This window comes from Tinamus guttatus, unplaced genomic scaffold, assembly GCF_059628265.1.
Source record: "Tinamus guttatus ecotype Peru unplaced genomic scaffold, ASM5962826v1 Tinamus_guttatus_pri_ptg001120l, whole genome shotgun sequence".
NCBI classification, from domain to species: Eukaryota; Metazoa; Chordata; class Aves; order Tinamiformes; family Tinamidae; genus Tinamus; species Tinamus guttatus.
This window is the reverse complement of record NW_028289654.1, coordinates 103,341-118,468: the sequence shown is the minus strand read 5'-3', so window position 1 is coordinate 118,468 and position 15,128 is coordinate 103,341. Positions and strand designations below refer to the sequence as shown.

Below are 15,128 nucleotides of genomic sequence, written 5' to 3'. Positions count from 1 at the left end.
ATTGGTGAGAGAGTACGCAATACGAGTGGTAAAGAACAGGCGAGGGAGAAAACCGGGGCAAAAGGGGAGCCGAGTGTGAACTATTATCACCGACCCTGACTGGGATCTGGAAACTTGGGATGGGGATATTTGGGAATCAGACAAGGAAGTCCCCATACCAGAGGAGAAGGGCCCATCGGAGGACGAACCAAAAAGGCAAGCCGCCCCAGTAATGCGAAGGAAAGCTGTGCTGCCAGGGCCAGGACAAGTGGTGCGACAGGATGAACTAACCGATTTTACCCCCGAAGATATTAAGAATCTGCTAGCGAAATATAAACAACGACCCGGGGAGAAACCACAGTCCTGGATGGTAAGATTAATGGAAGAAGGGGCTGATTCGGTGATAATTGACAATGTCGATGCCTCGAGGTTTTGGGGGTTGACTAATGACATGTATGTACAGTCCGCCCTGTGGACGGAAGCGGCAAGAGTCTTATTGCTGTGGTAGCCGAGGGTCTCGCTTATTGCCACACTAATGACGGCGATTGGCCCCCATCCAGCTCCTCCTGGGTAACTATAAGACAAGCATGCCAGATGCTTAAGGCAGAGGCCAGGAAGATTGCTATAGAATTGGGAAGTCCAGAGCTCTATCTACAACAGCCGTTGTTACCCGGGATGCGAAATAAGTTGTTGGAGGAATGCCCAGGAGCGTGGCGCCCCTATCTAATTCCAGTTCTGATGTCAGAACAAGGAAACCCTATTGAGAATGTAATTGAAAAGTTGCAACAGATAGGGGACCTTCCAGGATTGGCATTAGAGGTGGATGGAAAAGGCGGCAGTGAGAAAAGATGGCCGAGTGGGAACGCGGGGTCGGAATCCGGGGAGCAAACTCAGATCTTCCGTCTGCTTTTACAGAAGGGCGTCGATAGACAGGAAATTGGTGGGAAACCAGCAGAAGTATTACGCCAACTAGCACGCCAATATAATGTCCATGCGGTCCAGGCTGCAAAGCAACGCTCAGGAATAATGTCCAAGGCTGATAGATCACAGGTGTTGCACCCGTGGGAGGATGTAGAGCGGATGGTGTTACGATTCAGACCGAAGGAAGAACTGGAACCATTTTTTCCCCCTCAGGAGGGCCTTGGACGCCCAAAACAAGAATAGGGGGGTGGCCAAGCTCCAGTGTCCGAAGGGTTCCAATGTAACATCACTCGCCGAGATGATCGACTGTTCGTTACACGTGTCATTCATTGGTCGGAACAAAATAGACAAACAGTTCGTGCCTTGGTGGACACGGGAGCAGAGGTCACAGTAGTGCATGGGAACCCAGAAAAGCGCAGAGGTGAAGTAATCCCTGTTTGGGGTTTGGGTGACCAGCCTGTCAAGGGAAAACTTGTGACTGACTGCCATCAAGCTATACACCAGACTCTTGAATCTGCTGGGTTGCTGTGACCAGGGAAGGTCCAGGTGATCCAATCAATCAGAGTGCTCAACAACAGAGCGGGCACCCCTTACCCTGATGAGAGGGATACCCCGTGTGAATCGTGCGGTAGCCACCTCGACTGTAGCATATGAATCTGGAGCGAACTCTAGTATCTTCCCTGCTAGGGAAGGGTTGGTATTAAACCATAGAGGAATACTTGAATGGGATCCCAGGGGAGGATTTCTCGAAAATTAAGGCCCCCCCTTCTTCCCGCCCCCCCCATTCATTTCCCGCCCCTGCCACCACAAGCGGATCAGATGTTCTGGGGGACAAGGAGGATTGGGAGATGGTGTTGAAACGGAGGGGCCGGGAATCGAAATAATCCCCGAGATGGTGAAAACAGGATTTCTCGAAAGCTAAGGCAACCCGCCCTCCCTCCCCATCCGCCCTCCCGCCTTCCCCCCCCACCCCCCCCACCCCGCCACCTTCCCCCGTGAGTGGACCAGATGTTCCGGGGGGAGGAGGAGGATTGAGAGCTGTACTCTGACTTGTATCCTTGCAGAGAGACTAGGGACATAGCTTCAGTATAGAATACGAGAATGAAGCGACAGCCAAACTCCAGTATGAGGGGCACGGAAGGGCCAGCGACCCCATGTAGAGATCATTAGGTGTGCTGAAAGCACTGGGAATTGAACAAAATAATGTGTCCCTTGTTCTTAGTTGCACCCAGGCCCAGACGTGGGTGCAGAGTGTTGTTGCAGGTATATTGAGAGACGGAGACAATGGAGTCCTCCCCACCGAGATCTGAAAAAATCGTGTGGGACGCAACCACAGAGAAAGAGTGACAGCTTCAAGCGTGATGGAGACCTGTGAACTTCACCCACGTACTGACCCTTGTGGATGTCACCCTTGAGAAGGTTTATCTGTGCTCTACCCACCCCCACCCCCACACTCCCGAAGATGATGCCCCTAAGGCGAGCAATGTTTCCTTTTGATACCAAAGAGGGCAGATGCCATTATGGGATCAATCTGCAGAGTAATATTAAAACCGTATTAGCTTATGTAATGAGAGCAACGTATTAGCTTAGGTTATGAGAACAACGTTTTCTGTATAGGCGATGCTAGATCTGTCTGTGAGGTTTTGGCTCATTCTGTGAGGGAAACTAAACCATTTTCCTTCAGAGGAGTATATGGAGGGTCATGGGGAATGGTAAAGGAAAGGAGGGTCACTTGCGAAATGTTTGCTCACCAGCAGCCTGTTTTTTCATCTGGCCCTAGTAAAGGTTTCTGCAAACTATCTGGCTTTTCTTTCTGGGTGTACATTTCTTGAGAGTTACTTTGTGCCTCTGTTTTTCATAGACAGACTTGCCAGGTCCCTTCTTTTAGGTTTGTTTCTTTGTGCTGGGCTCATCTGTTTTCCCCTAGTTGGTTCAGCATTGCAGAAGGGAAAAAAAAAACAAAAATGATAATGGCCCAGAGTGTGAGATCAGCCCAATTTTCATACACAAAATCAGATCCCCCTCCTAGGCTCAGTTGCACAGTGCTTCATATGACAGGGTGACAAAGGTACAGGTAAGGATGGCCAAAAAATGAGCAACTAACACTACATACTGAAGAACAGCTTTACAGTTGATTCCTTAGCATATGTGGGATTTTAACAGTCAAACATCACCTTTACATTTACCACAAAGACTGTCACTAGCAGACTAGTACCTGATAAATCATCGAACAGCAATGAGATATCTCAGGCACTAAAACCTGGTTATCTTGTTTTGATGGCGAAAATCTGGAATATGGGAGGTGAAGTGCACATTGTCATGTGTTCCCAAAATACCAAAAGATCCTTTCCTTCCATAGTTAATTTTATGGTTCACTTCATTGCTTTCCTTGTTCTGGCTGCCTGCCTAGTCAGTCCTTGGCAGTGGAACTAACAATAATTCTGTTTTCCAGTAAAACCTAAAATTGCTGCTGCTTCATCATTCAGACAAGTGAAGGTCATTCCCAGGCCTTCTACTTTATCTATACAATACCAGACATGAACTAGTTGCCTTAAGTGCTGGGTTTCTCCAAGGTAATGTAATACTGCTGCCAGTATTTTTCAATCTTTGCTGTTAAGCAGCGGATCTGTTCTTAAGGACCATGTCGTAAATGGGGCCAAACAGGAAATTTTACTTCTGCATATGAAACATCTTTGAATTCATATGAAACATCTTTGAATTTTCCTTACAGGAGACACTGATTCTCTCAGATCCTGCTATCATATATTTGCAAATGTTTGTCTTTCTTCAATAATCAAGTATTAAGACTGATGTCAGAATTGACAGAAGAGGAAGTTATGTGTATTAATACTTCTTCCTCCAATACTTTCTAAGGTACAGCAACAGTTTCTGAGAAATACTTTCTAAGGTACAGTAACAGTTTCTGAGGAATGAAACCTTGATTTTTTTTTCCTCCAAGACACCTGAAAAGCCTTTTATAGGATGGCAGTAGTTTCTTCTAGATTGAAAACTTGTGACTTTCATTTTGTTTTTTTTTTTCCCTGTACCTTTCAAAATCAAATGGTTTTTAAAAAAATACAGTTAGTAGATGATTTTCTAAAAGATAAAATTTGCTGGAAGAGAGGATCATTTCTAAGTTGTTAGCTATGGCTCGATACAGGTTTTCTTCTATATATTCTTTAGTTATAGTCTGGACTTGTATGTAAAACTCAGTGGTTTCAGTGTCTGCATTCTCAAAATTATTAAACTTACTTATAAAGTTTATACTTATGCAAAGTTTTACTTAAAAAAGTTTTTCCCTTATTGATCAGATATAGATAGATATTGATCAGATATAGTGCTTCTCTTGAGCCTTTCATTTCCTACAGCTAATGCAGGGATTCACATGTAAGGAAACTGCTACACTGGTGTTAGTGCAAAGAAGGCACTGCAGGATTGCCCCCATGAGCAGCTGCTATCAATGTATAGGTTCTCAGAACATGCCCAAACCAGTAATGACTACATTTACTGGATTTAGTGTCTGAGGTAATCTCTAGGCCAGTGGCGAAGCACGCATGTGAGAAGTGACGGGAGGTGGAAGTTGTATAAGAAGCATCTTGCTGGGATTACTGTTTTTAGCAATCTCAGACCAGGTTAGATGAGGACTGTGACTAAAAAGGGTGAGGAAGCCCAGAATGAGGTCTGTTATTAAAACATACAGCTACTTCTGTGATTTCCTTCCTGCATCTTGTTCATAACGAGCAGAAACACCTTGGAAAGCAGCTATGGCAGAAGAAAAATCCTACCGACTTAGATGTTTCAGTTCCTTGGCTTCATTAACAACCAGATCATCTGTTTTTTGAGAGAGGAGAAAATATAGGTCAATGAGTGCTCCATTTTATCTCTTCTAAATGTTGTCTTTTGGGGAGGCGAACAAAGCAGTTCCCCACTCCACAAGAGAGGGACAACTCCTAAGGTGATCTCTGCTTTTCAGTGAGCTTTTCAGCCCTTTTCCCAACACCAAACAGGAGGTTAGTCTGAGCAATGGATTAAACCTAAGCTCACAAAGGGATGGAGGTGCCATTATAAGCAGGTGTCTAATTCTAGTAGAAGAATCCATGGTCCTGAATTAAACACCTAAGCTCTGTGCAGAGCAACCAGGAATGTGCCTAAAGCTACACTGCAGTCTGAGTTGCCTAGTGAAGGGAAGCTCTTAGCCTTTTCTTTTCAAACACCTGATTTACATTAAATAAATTAATCTTCATTAGGTCAGAGAGCAAAAATTAGCCTGAATTTTCTGTCCTAACAATTAGAGGGCTTGCTGGAGACGGGAGGGGGAGGGTTCTTGAGATTTGTCCCTATTTGCGTTGTTATATAGTGTGTTGTTTCTCTTTTAAGACTGAAAAAAGGAATGATCAATAGTCTGATAAAGTAGCTAGTAAATTGAGGGCATAATGAAATTAAATAGCAAACACAAGACCATGGTGGGGATATATTCAAGAGCTCCATTCTAGCTTTCTGATGCATAAAGATAAAAGATTATCTTTGCTTTTGATATAAACTGTGTGAGCCTCTGGATCACTCATTTTATTTTTTGCTTCTTCTTCTGAGCTGGCTGGTGTGGGATCTATCTTATTTCTCAGTACTGTTTTTTCAGGTCTGTCTTGTCAATATGGTAAACATAAAGTAAATTTTCAAAAGCATCTGCAATCTGCATCACCTTGGAAATGTTTATAATCAGTATGGGCTTTGGGAAGGTACTTAGGAATGGCTTAATTTAATTTTTGCTTATGATAGCAAAAAAATAGAGAGTTTTTCTCTATATCTCTCTTTAGGGTCTGGGTTTGTTTTTTTTATTTTCAGAATTCTCCTTTGCTATCTCTTCTATTGGATCCTGAAAGAGTCGGTGTCAGAGATGGGAGCAGGGTCTGATATGTCAAACTGCTTGTTCCGCTGCCTTGACTAATGGCTCTCATGAGAAAACTGTCATGGAGCCTTTGGTCTCGTGTAGCTTAAACACACTTGAAGGACAGAAGCATACAAAACCATTAATAATTTTGTATCATTTTTGTGCTTCTGGAATCCCTCGTGTTTCCAGTAACATACCTTCGTGTTTCCAAAGATTTGCCTCTTCAGTGTCTGCAGGTGGAATGGGATGTTGGCAAGTCAGCACATGATGCTGAGCTGTCAATGTCTTTTGAAATACAAGTGAATCGAACAGGAGAAAATACTACTGTGTGGACAGTAAGTGTATTTAAACAAAAAAGGATATTTTAGATGTCTTCTATATGGATGAGTTTGAAACAAAATCAAATGTTCAGATGCATGTACATGTTGCACTATTGTTTAAGTTTACCATTTACAACATAGTATTTCCCAAGCTGAACTAGAACTACCTCCATATTTCAGTAGGTGCCACACTTGGCCTAATATTATGTACAATTTCAGTGAAAACAAAACATTGGCTCAGAAAAGGGGGTCATTTCTGCCTGTGCAGAGTGTAGCTGCACCCTGCATATCCTTATTCAGGTACTGTAGTGGGCAGACTTAGGAGATCTGATTTTTAAAGGCCTCCGTTCACCTTTGAAGGTGCAGGTTCCCTGAGGCCCTCAAAATAAATAAATAAATAAATAAAAACTTATTTGCTCCTAATGCAGGCAACTAATTATCTTTGTAGCCTGATTACTACCCTTCACTAGTGACTAATTGAGCAGAAGTCGTGTGTTGCTGCAACTCATCTTAGGAACCAAATAGTCTCAGTATTACCCAGGTTGTATAAGGCTTGGGTTTGGCACTGCTAGCAATTGCCTTATATCCAATGCTTACAGTTAGGGAATAAGATAGGGATGTCTCTTCTGGCAAGTCATAGCCCATCTTATCACCTGAACCAGACAAATTTTGTCAGGAGGTGCAGATATAATCACCCAAGTCATTATGCTTTTAAGCCTGCTCCTCATTTTTTCACCGGTCCGTGACTTCACTGTGAGAACTGCTATATCACAAGATTTTTTTTTTTTCTCTCTTTTGGATCTTACAAGATCTTTGGAGAATTAAATGCACATTTTAGGGATATTATAGCTTTTCTATGAGTCATCTACTGATCTAACTGGAAGAAAATTAAATACATATGTGAAAAAACAGTAAAATTGAAAAACTGTTCTAACTCATTTAAAGCTGCTATTTGTTAACAGAAAAGCTTTTTTTTTTTTCTGAAATCAAGGATCAAGAAAATAAGATGGACACTGTTAAAAGAGTCATAACTTATTGTTGATCGGCCAGTTTTTTGTCTCTCTGAGTTTGAAGAACCACAAATTCACTACAGAAGAGCTATGTGTAGTTCAGAAGATATTGGCCACATTGATAAAGGGATTATCAACACTTCCTGGACAGATCTAACCCTGAAATTGAAAAGAGGGGTCATGTATCTCCAAAAATAAAATGTTTGTTTGGGACGATCTTCCAAGAAAATCTGTTAGCTTGCAGGAAAAAAGAGAGAGCTGTGCAAATCTAAGGACACAGCTTGTACCGGTACTCATTAAAAACATGGCATGGAAAATAAATAGGGTATTTTGGATACCACACAGGAATGCATTTGTTTCTCTCTTGTTCTGAACCAATAATGAAACTTTGAATCTGCTCACACCAAAGCACGTACAGTCTATAGAACTTTAAATGCAGTAGCTGCATTCCTCAGTGCTATAATTCAGACTAAAATTGTAAAATGATTGCAGAATGTCTGTCAGAGTTATGCTATTATGAAAGTGCATCTGCTGCTGATGGAAAGCAGCAATGGAAAGCAGCACTCTAGCTGTCGGTGCGAGCCAGAGCTCTGACACAGCTAATTGGAGCATCACTGATCTCTGTGCTGAGAATCTGGCATGGTCGCTTTTATTTTTAATTACAGGCCATTAATATAACTGTTTTGAGCCCTTTCTTCCTGCTTCTTATGGACTCTCGTGCCACGGAAGATTCACACTTGGGTGGGATACCTTTTCATCCATATCTGTTTGTGTGACTAGTTGGTGCCCTTGTTCATCTGAGTTGCAGGGTGGCATATTTGTACAGCCCTTTGAAGACCCATGTGGGCTGAGCAGGTACATGCTGAGAGGAATTTGCAAGGTTTTTTCTCTAAGGGAAAAGCAGAGAACTTTTTTTTTTTTTTTTTTTTTTTTTTGACGTGTCTGCATTCATTATGGAGCATTTTTGCACTCACAGTTTTTCAGTTCTGTTTTAAACTTAGGCCATCTTTTTCCTGAGAGCTTTCTGGATCTCTAACACTCTTGAATATTTTTTTTCATGTTTCTTGCATTTGCATTTTACAATAGTGAAGCCTTTTGGGGAAACCTGCAGGTACTTCTCTGCTTCTGGCTAGTGGTAATACTGTCTGCAGCCTCTGTGAACTACAGTGAGATAATATCTGTGTAATTCCTTGGTCAATGCAAATGCATGCTGTAATCCAGAACCAGAGATACGTACACCAGCACTTTTGACAAGGTACACCTCCAGACAGCAGTGTGTGTATGCAGGCTGCTGTAACAGCAGACACAAGAAATCTGCTGAGAGTCTCTGGAGGCAAATCCAGTTCTTGAGAAGCAGGGCCTGACTCACAGTGATGTTGTTATCAAGTAGTCTTGCCAACATCTCGGTCACTCCACTACTGCTAGTGCAAATTTTTAAGCAGTCACTTAGACCTCTGAGAATATGAGATCACATGTGGCAGCTTGGATTTCATAGACTGATATTTTCAAAAGCACTTTCCTCCTTTGAGCCTGCTTTCTCTCTCATGGTACTTGCTTGTAATTCCAAATATGTACGCATTGCTGCAATTTTAATACTATGCCTGACTTGCCTGTGTTTATAGGAGTTTTATAATGTCACACTTGACAAATCAGGGAAGCCTCTTCATTGGAACTGGGATTCAGACTTACCTCTGGAGTGTATGTATGTCACACACTGTGAGAATCAGGAGTAAAGCAAAAGCATCAAAAATCTGGAGTCAGTGGAGTCTGTGGGAGACCATCCTGGGTAAGCAAAATAAGACTTGGCACACTGTTTTTTATTTTTGCCAGTGGAATGCTAGATTTTTATTTGCTGATGATTTTAATGATAGTGACCAATTCAGGAGAGCGAACATCAAATCAATAATTTGTTTTGGACCATTTCATCTGTAAGCACCAACCAACTCCTTTCTGCTGGCAGTAAGAGTAATTACTTCAACCCTTGTCTTGATTTGAAGACTGTTTCCTTGGATAGTAGGTGAAAAGTTTCAGAGCTTTTCTTGCTCACACATTAAAACAGTGCAGCACACTGAGTGGTACGGGAAGTTGGGTTTGAGTAGATTGAGTAGATGCGCGTGGGTGTTTTGTGAAGTCTCTTTTTATCATGCAATGAAATGTGGAAATCTAAAGGCAGTTTTGGCCTGCTCACCTAACTTTAGCTGTTGCCCAAGGCAGGAGCCTTGGCTGTAGCTTAGGTTATCACTGGGTCAGGCCAGGGGAGAGGAAGTGCACAGCTGTGGCTGCATCATCTGTTGCTTGAATGTTTCTTTTGTCTTGGGTCATAGCTCTGCCTAGTATGAAAGAAGCAGAGAGGGAGGAGCGAGTCAGCTTCTTATGCCACTTGGACAGAACTGCTGTGAGTTGTATGAGAACATATGGGGGTGGACTAAACATGTAATCAAATGATACAGCAAGAAACATGTTTTCTTCAGATTACAACAGATCTTACTGGAACAACTTGGTTTCCAGGGAATTCAAATCATTTAAACAAATAGATACCTGTTGTGCTTTGCTTCAGCCAAAATAATAATAATAATAATAATTAGAATGGTTTTGCAAAAGAACTCTGTTCTTGTCTGGATCAACAACAGTTTCAGATTGTAAAAGGAGTACAGGTCTGTATACTTGGATTGTAGCATGCAATTTGCCCTTCCCCCTTGCCTTATATAATGGAAGAGGAGATGCAATACTTGCCTTTCAGTCTGACTACAATCCTGAACATTTTATTTTTTAATTGAAATTCGATAGGGATCGAAAATACTCTTTCCTTTTCACAAACTAATCCTACATTAAGACCTGATTCAGAGCTCTTTGAAAGGTAATGAATCCAGACTTCACCATATCCTTTAAATAGGTTGTTGAACTAAATTGTATGTGAATGGAATGAATGGGAACAGACACTTAGGTGCGATTGCATATCTAACTGATCCCTGTATAGTGAAGAAAGCTGTTTGACAGTATATGAATCGATAGTATAACATGAGCAGATGCTTGTATAAATGCCCAGTTATGTATTCAGATTGACATCCCACCTCGAGCAGATTTTGAAATGCTTTATTGTGTGTTAATTTACAGGCCTGGGCACTTCAAATTACAGTCAACCACAAATCTTTCCAGATGAAAAAGTTATAGAGGAAGGCTCTGACATTACTCTTTGCTGCATTGTGAGGAAAGGTCAAATCATTATGGAATTCTTTTCATTGCCAGCTGTTCATAATTTCAGTCGCACAAACTCTCAAATTGGACTGCTCACTGCAAAAACAGTGGCACATCAAAAACCATCTCACGTCACAGTGTTCTGTCAAGAGTCTGGCGGAAAAGGGAACCACTACAATTACGACCAGGGCTGAGTAGAGGGGGAGGATCACCTCCCTCGACCTGCTGGCAATGCTCCTCTTGATGCAGGCCAGGATCCCATTGGCCTTCTTGGCCACGAGGGCACACTGCTGACTCATGGGTAACCTGTTGTCAACCAGGACTCCCAAATCCCTCTCCATGGAGCTGCTTTCCAGCAGGTCTCGAAGGGAAGGGCTCTGGAGAGGACACTCGTGCCAGAGCACCTTGTCTAGAGGCGAACAACTGCAGCAAAAGCCCCTGAACGAGAAAGCGTAGAGAGCGAGAGGCAGCCCCAGCGCCGCCCCCCCCCCCCCCCCCCCCCCCCGAGCGGGCAGTGCTGAGCTCCGGGCCAGAGGCGGCTCTGACTCAGCGGGGGCAGAGCCAGCAGGGCAGGCGGGATTTCAAAAGCTGCCCCCAGGGAGCGTGAGTGACCAGGAGCGTGGTGAACAGAGTGGGTAGTTTGTGTGTGGTGTGGCAGTTTGTGCAGGTAGGAGGTGTGGGCAGGGAGTCTCCTCCCAGGTATGGAAAAGAATTCTCTCCACAGACTCTTCCAGCAGTGGGAGATCAGGTGAAGCCGTGGTCTCCACTTGGCAGAGAGCTTCCCCCAGGAAGACTGTGGTGACACAGACTGAACCGCCACAAAAACATGCAGCGGTCCAGGTTTCTGGCTGTGGGGAATGCCTGAGCCTCTCCATGTTACCGGGGAGTAGTGAAAACACAGCCTGCCTTAGGTGTGAGCAGGTGGATGACCTGCTCAGCCTGGTGGTGGAGCTAAAGGAGGAGGTAGAAAGGCTGAGGGCCATCAGGGAATGTGAAAAAGAAATAGACTGGTGGAGCTGTGTTCTGCAGTCTTCCCAGGAAAGCCACTCTGAGAACCCCCCAATTCAGTCTGTAAATCCAACACCCTCTTGCCATAGGGCAGAGGGGGCAGAATTAACAGTATCAAGGGGCGATCAACAATGGAAACAGGTCCCTACTCGAGGTGGCAGGAGAACCCTTCCACGGCCCGCCTCACCTCCACCTGTGACCACATCCAACAGGTACGAGGCCCTGGAACTTGGGGATCAGATAGAGGAGGTCATAAACCAAGGCCCATCTAGGGGGCTGTCTAAAGAGAGGCAGTCAGGTCCACACCCTGAGGCTGCTCCCCCTAAGGAGAAAAGGAGCACCCGGAAGAAGCAGCGGGTGATTGTCGTGGGTGACTCCATGCTACAGGGCACGGAGGCACCGATATGTAGACCGGACCCCTCATCCAGAGAGGTCTGCTGCTTGCCAGGGGCCCGAATAAAGGATGTTACAGAAAGGCTCCCAAGGCTTGTTCAGGAGTCTGACTATTACCCGCTCGTACTGTTTCACGCGGGCACAAATGATGCCACAGGGAAGCTGAGGGATATCAAGCATGACTTCAGAGCCCCAGGGATGGCCGTCAAAGGTATGGGAGCCCAGGTAGTGTTCTCCTCTATCCTGTCAACGAGGGGAATGGATTCAAGGAGGAGAAGGCAGATATGGCAGATTAACAACTGTCTGCGCCACTGGGTTTGGCAACAGGGTTTTGGCTTCTATGACCATGGGACTCTGATGACCACCAGCTAGTGGGGAATGATGGGATCCATCTCAGCAAGAGGGGCACACGTCTCTGCCAAAAGGCTGGCCAACCTGGTTAGGAGGGCTTTAAACTAGGCGAGAAGGGGGAAGGGGAGTGTCACACACACATGGCAAACAGTACCACACAGCCAATGTCAGATGGCTTCCAGGGGGAGTATGCTAGTGGGGAAGTGAGGATAGGAAATGATCACAGAGGGTCCTCTTTCACCCCTCCTGGGAAACTTGCAGGCTCGGTTACTTCCCTGAAATGCCTGTACACCAATGCGTGAAGCATGGGGAATAAACAGAACGAACTGGAGATCTGTGTGCAGTCCCAGCATCATGATCTCATTGGAATCACAGAGATGTGGTGGGATAGCTCACATGACTGGAGCAAGGTCATGGAAGGCTATGTGCTCTTTAGGAAGGACAGGCTGGGAAGGCGAGGTGGTGGAGTTGCTCTTTATGTGAGAGAGCAACTGGAATGCATGGAGCTCAACCTGGGAGTGGATGATGAGCGAGTTGAGAGCTTGTGGGTAAGGGTTAAAGGGCAGGCTAATGTGGGAGACATTGTGGTGGGTGTCTGCTACAGGCCACCTGACCAGGACGAGGAGGTTGATGAGGCCTTCTATAGTCAGCTGGATATTGCCTCACAGTCACAGGCCCTGGTTCTCATGGGGGACTTGAACCACCCTGACATCAACTGGAAGGACAACACAGCCAGGCACAAGCAGTCCTGGAGGTTCCTGCAGAGCGTCGACGATAACTTTTTGACGCAGGTTGTGGAGGAGCCAGCGAGGAGAGGTGGGCTACTGGACCTCGTGCTAACAAATAGAGAGGGACTTGTAGGAGGTGTGAAGGTGGGGGGTAGCCTCGGCTGCAGTGACCATGAGTTGGTGGAGTTCAGGATCCAACGAGGAGGTGGCAGGGCTGTAAGTAGCCTTGCAACCATGGACTTCAGGAGGGCCAACTTTAGCCTCTTCAGAGACCTCCTTGGAAGAATCCCATGGGCTAGAGCTCTGGAAGATGGGGGGGCCCAAGAGAGCTGGTTAGTGTTCAAGCGGCACTTCCTCCACGCCCAGCAACAGTGCATCCCTGCGTGTAAGAAGTCAGGCAGAGGGGGCAGGAGACCTGCGTGGATGAGCAAGGAGCTTGTGGCAATGCTCAAGCAGAAGGCAGCGGTATACACAATGTGGAAAAAAGGACAGGCCCCCTGGGAGAAATACAGGAACGTTGTCAGGGAATGCAGAGATGCGACAAGGAAAGCTAAGGCGCGTTTGGAACGCAATCTGGCAAGGGAGGTTAAAAATAACAAGAAAAACTTCTTCAAATATATGAACAGCAAAAGGAAGATCAGGGAAAACGTGGGTCCGCTGGTGAATGGGATGGGCACCCTGGTTACGAATAACACAGAAAAAGCAGAGTTGCTGAATGCCGCCTTTGCTTCGGTGTTTACCAAGGGCAGCCCTTTAGAGCCCCAGGCCCTAGGGACAAGAGAAGAAGCCTGGAGAGAGGAAGACTCGCCCTGGGTAGAGGAAGATTGGGTCAGAGAGCACCTAAGGAAACTTGATACCCACAAATCCATGGGCCCCGATGGGATGCACCCCAGAGTGCTGCGGGAGCTGGCAGATGTCATAGCTAAGCCGCTCTCTATCAGTCATCTTTGAAAGATCCTGAAGAACGGGGGAGGTGCCGGAGGACTGGAAGAAAGCCAATGTCAAGCCAGTCTTCAAAAAAAGGCAAGAAGGAGGACCCAGGCAACTACAGGCCAGTGAGCCTCACCTCCGTCCCCGGAAAAGAGATGGAACGGCTCATACTGGCTGTTGTCTCCGGGCACATGGAGGACAAGAAGGTGCTCAAGAGTAGTCAGCATGGATTCACCAAGGGGAAATCTTGCTTGACTAACCTGATAGCCTTCTATGATGACCAGCTGGATAGATGAGGGGCGAGCGGTGGATGTCGTCTATCTCGACTTCACCAAGGCTTTTGACACCGTCCCTCACAACATCCTCCTGGGCAAGCTCCAGAAGTGTGGGATAGATGAGTGCACAGTGAGGTGGATTAGGAAGTGGCTGGATGGCAGAGCTCAGAGGGTGGTGATCAGCGGTGCAGAGTCTAGGTGGAGGCCTGTAGTTAGCGGTGTCCCCCAGGGTTCAGTCCTCAGTCCAGTCCTGTTCAATTTATTCATCAGTGACCTGGATGAAGGCACAGAGTGCTCCCTCAGCAAGTTTGCTGATGATACCAAACTGGGAGGTGTAGCTGATACCCTAGAGGGCTGCGCTGCCATCCAGAGGGACCTGGACAGACTGGACAACTGGGTGGTGAAAAAGCTCATGCAATTCAACAAGTCCAAGTGCAAGGTCCTGCACCTGGGGAGGAATAACCCCAGACACCAGTACAGGCTGGGGACGGACCTTCTGGAGAGCAGCTCTGCAGAGAGGGACCTGGGTGTCATGGTGGACGACAAGTTGACCATGAGGCAGCAGTGTGCCCTCGTGGCCAAGAAGGCCAATGGGATCCTGGGGTGCATTAAGAAGAGCGTCTCCAGCAGGTCGAGGGAGGTGATCCTGCCCCTCTACTCAGCCCTGGTGAGGCCACATCTGGAGTATTGTGTCCAGTTCTGAGCCTCCCAGTACAAGAGGGATGTGGAGCTGCTGGAGAGAGTCCAGCGCAGGGCCACAAGGATGATCAGAGGCCTGGAACATCTGCCCTATGAGGAGAGGCTGAGGGAGCTGGGCCTGTTCAGCCTGGAGAAGAGAAGGCTGAGAGGGGATCTAATCAGTGTCTATAAGTACCTCAAGGGAGGCAGTGAGGAGGATGGTGCTGGCCTCTTTTCACTGGCAGCCACTGATAGAACTGGAGGTAATGGCCACAAACTGAAGCACCAAAAGTTCCACAGGAACTTAAGGAAAAATTTCTTAACAGTGAGGGTGCCAGAGCACTGGAACAGGCTGCCCAGAGAGGTTGTGGAGTCCCCTTTGCTGGAGATGTTCAAAACCCGCTCGGATGCAGTCCTGTGCCACGTGCTCTAGGTGACCCTGCGTGTGCAGG

General features: G+C 46.1%; 1 pseudogene; it reads left to right on the top strand.

The window, feature by feature from the left end:
* Nucleotides 1-15,128, top strand: part of LOC104575754 (oncostatin-M-specific receptor subunit beta-like) — a 39,060-nt pseudogene that overhangs the window by 10,555 nt on the left and 13,377 nt on the right.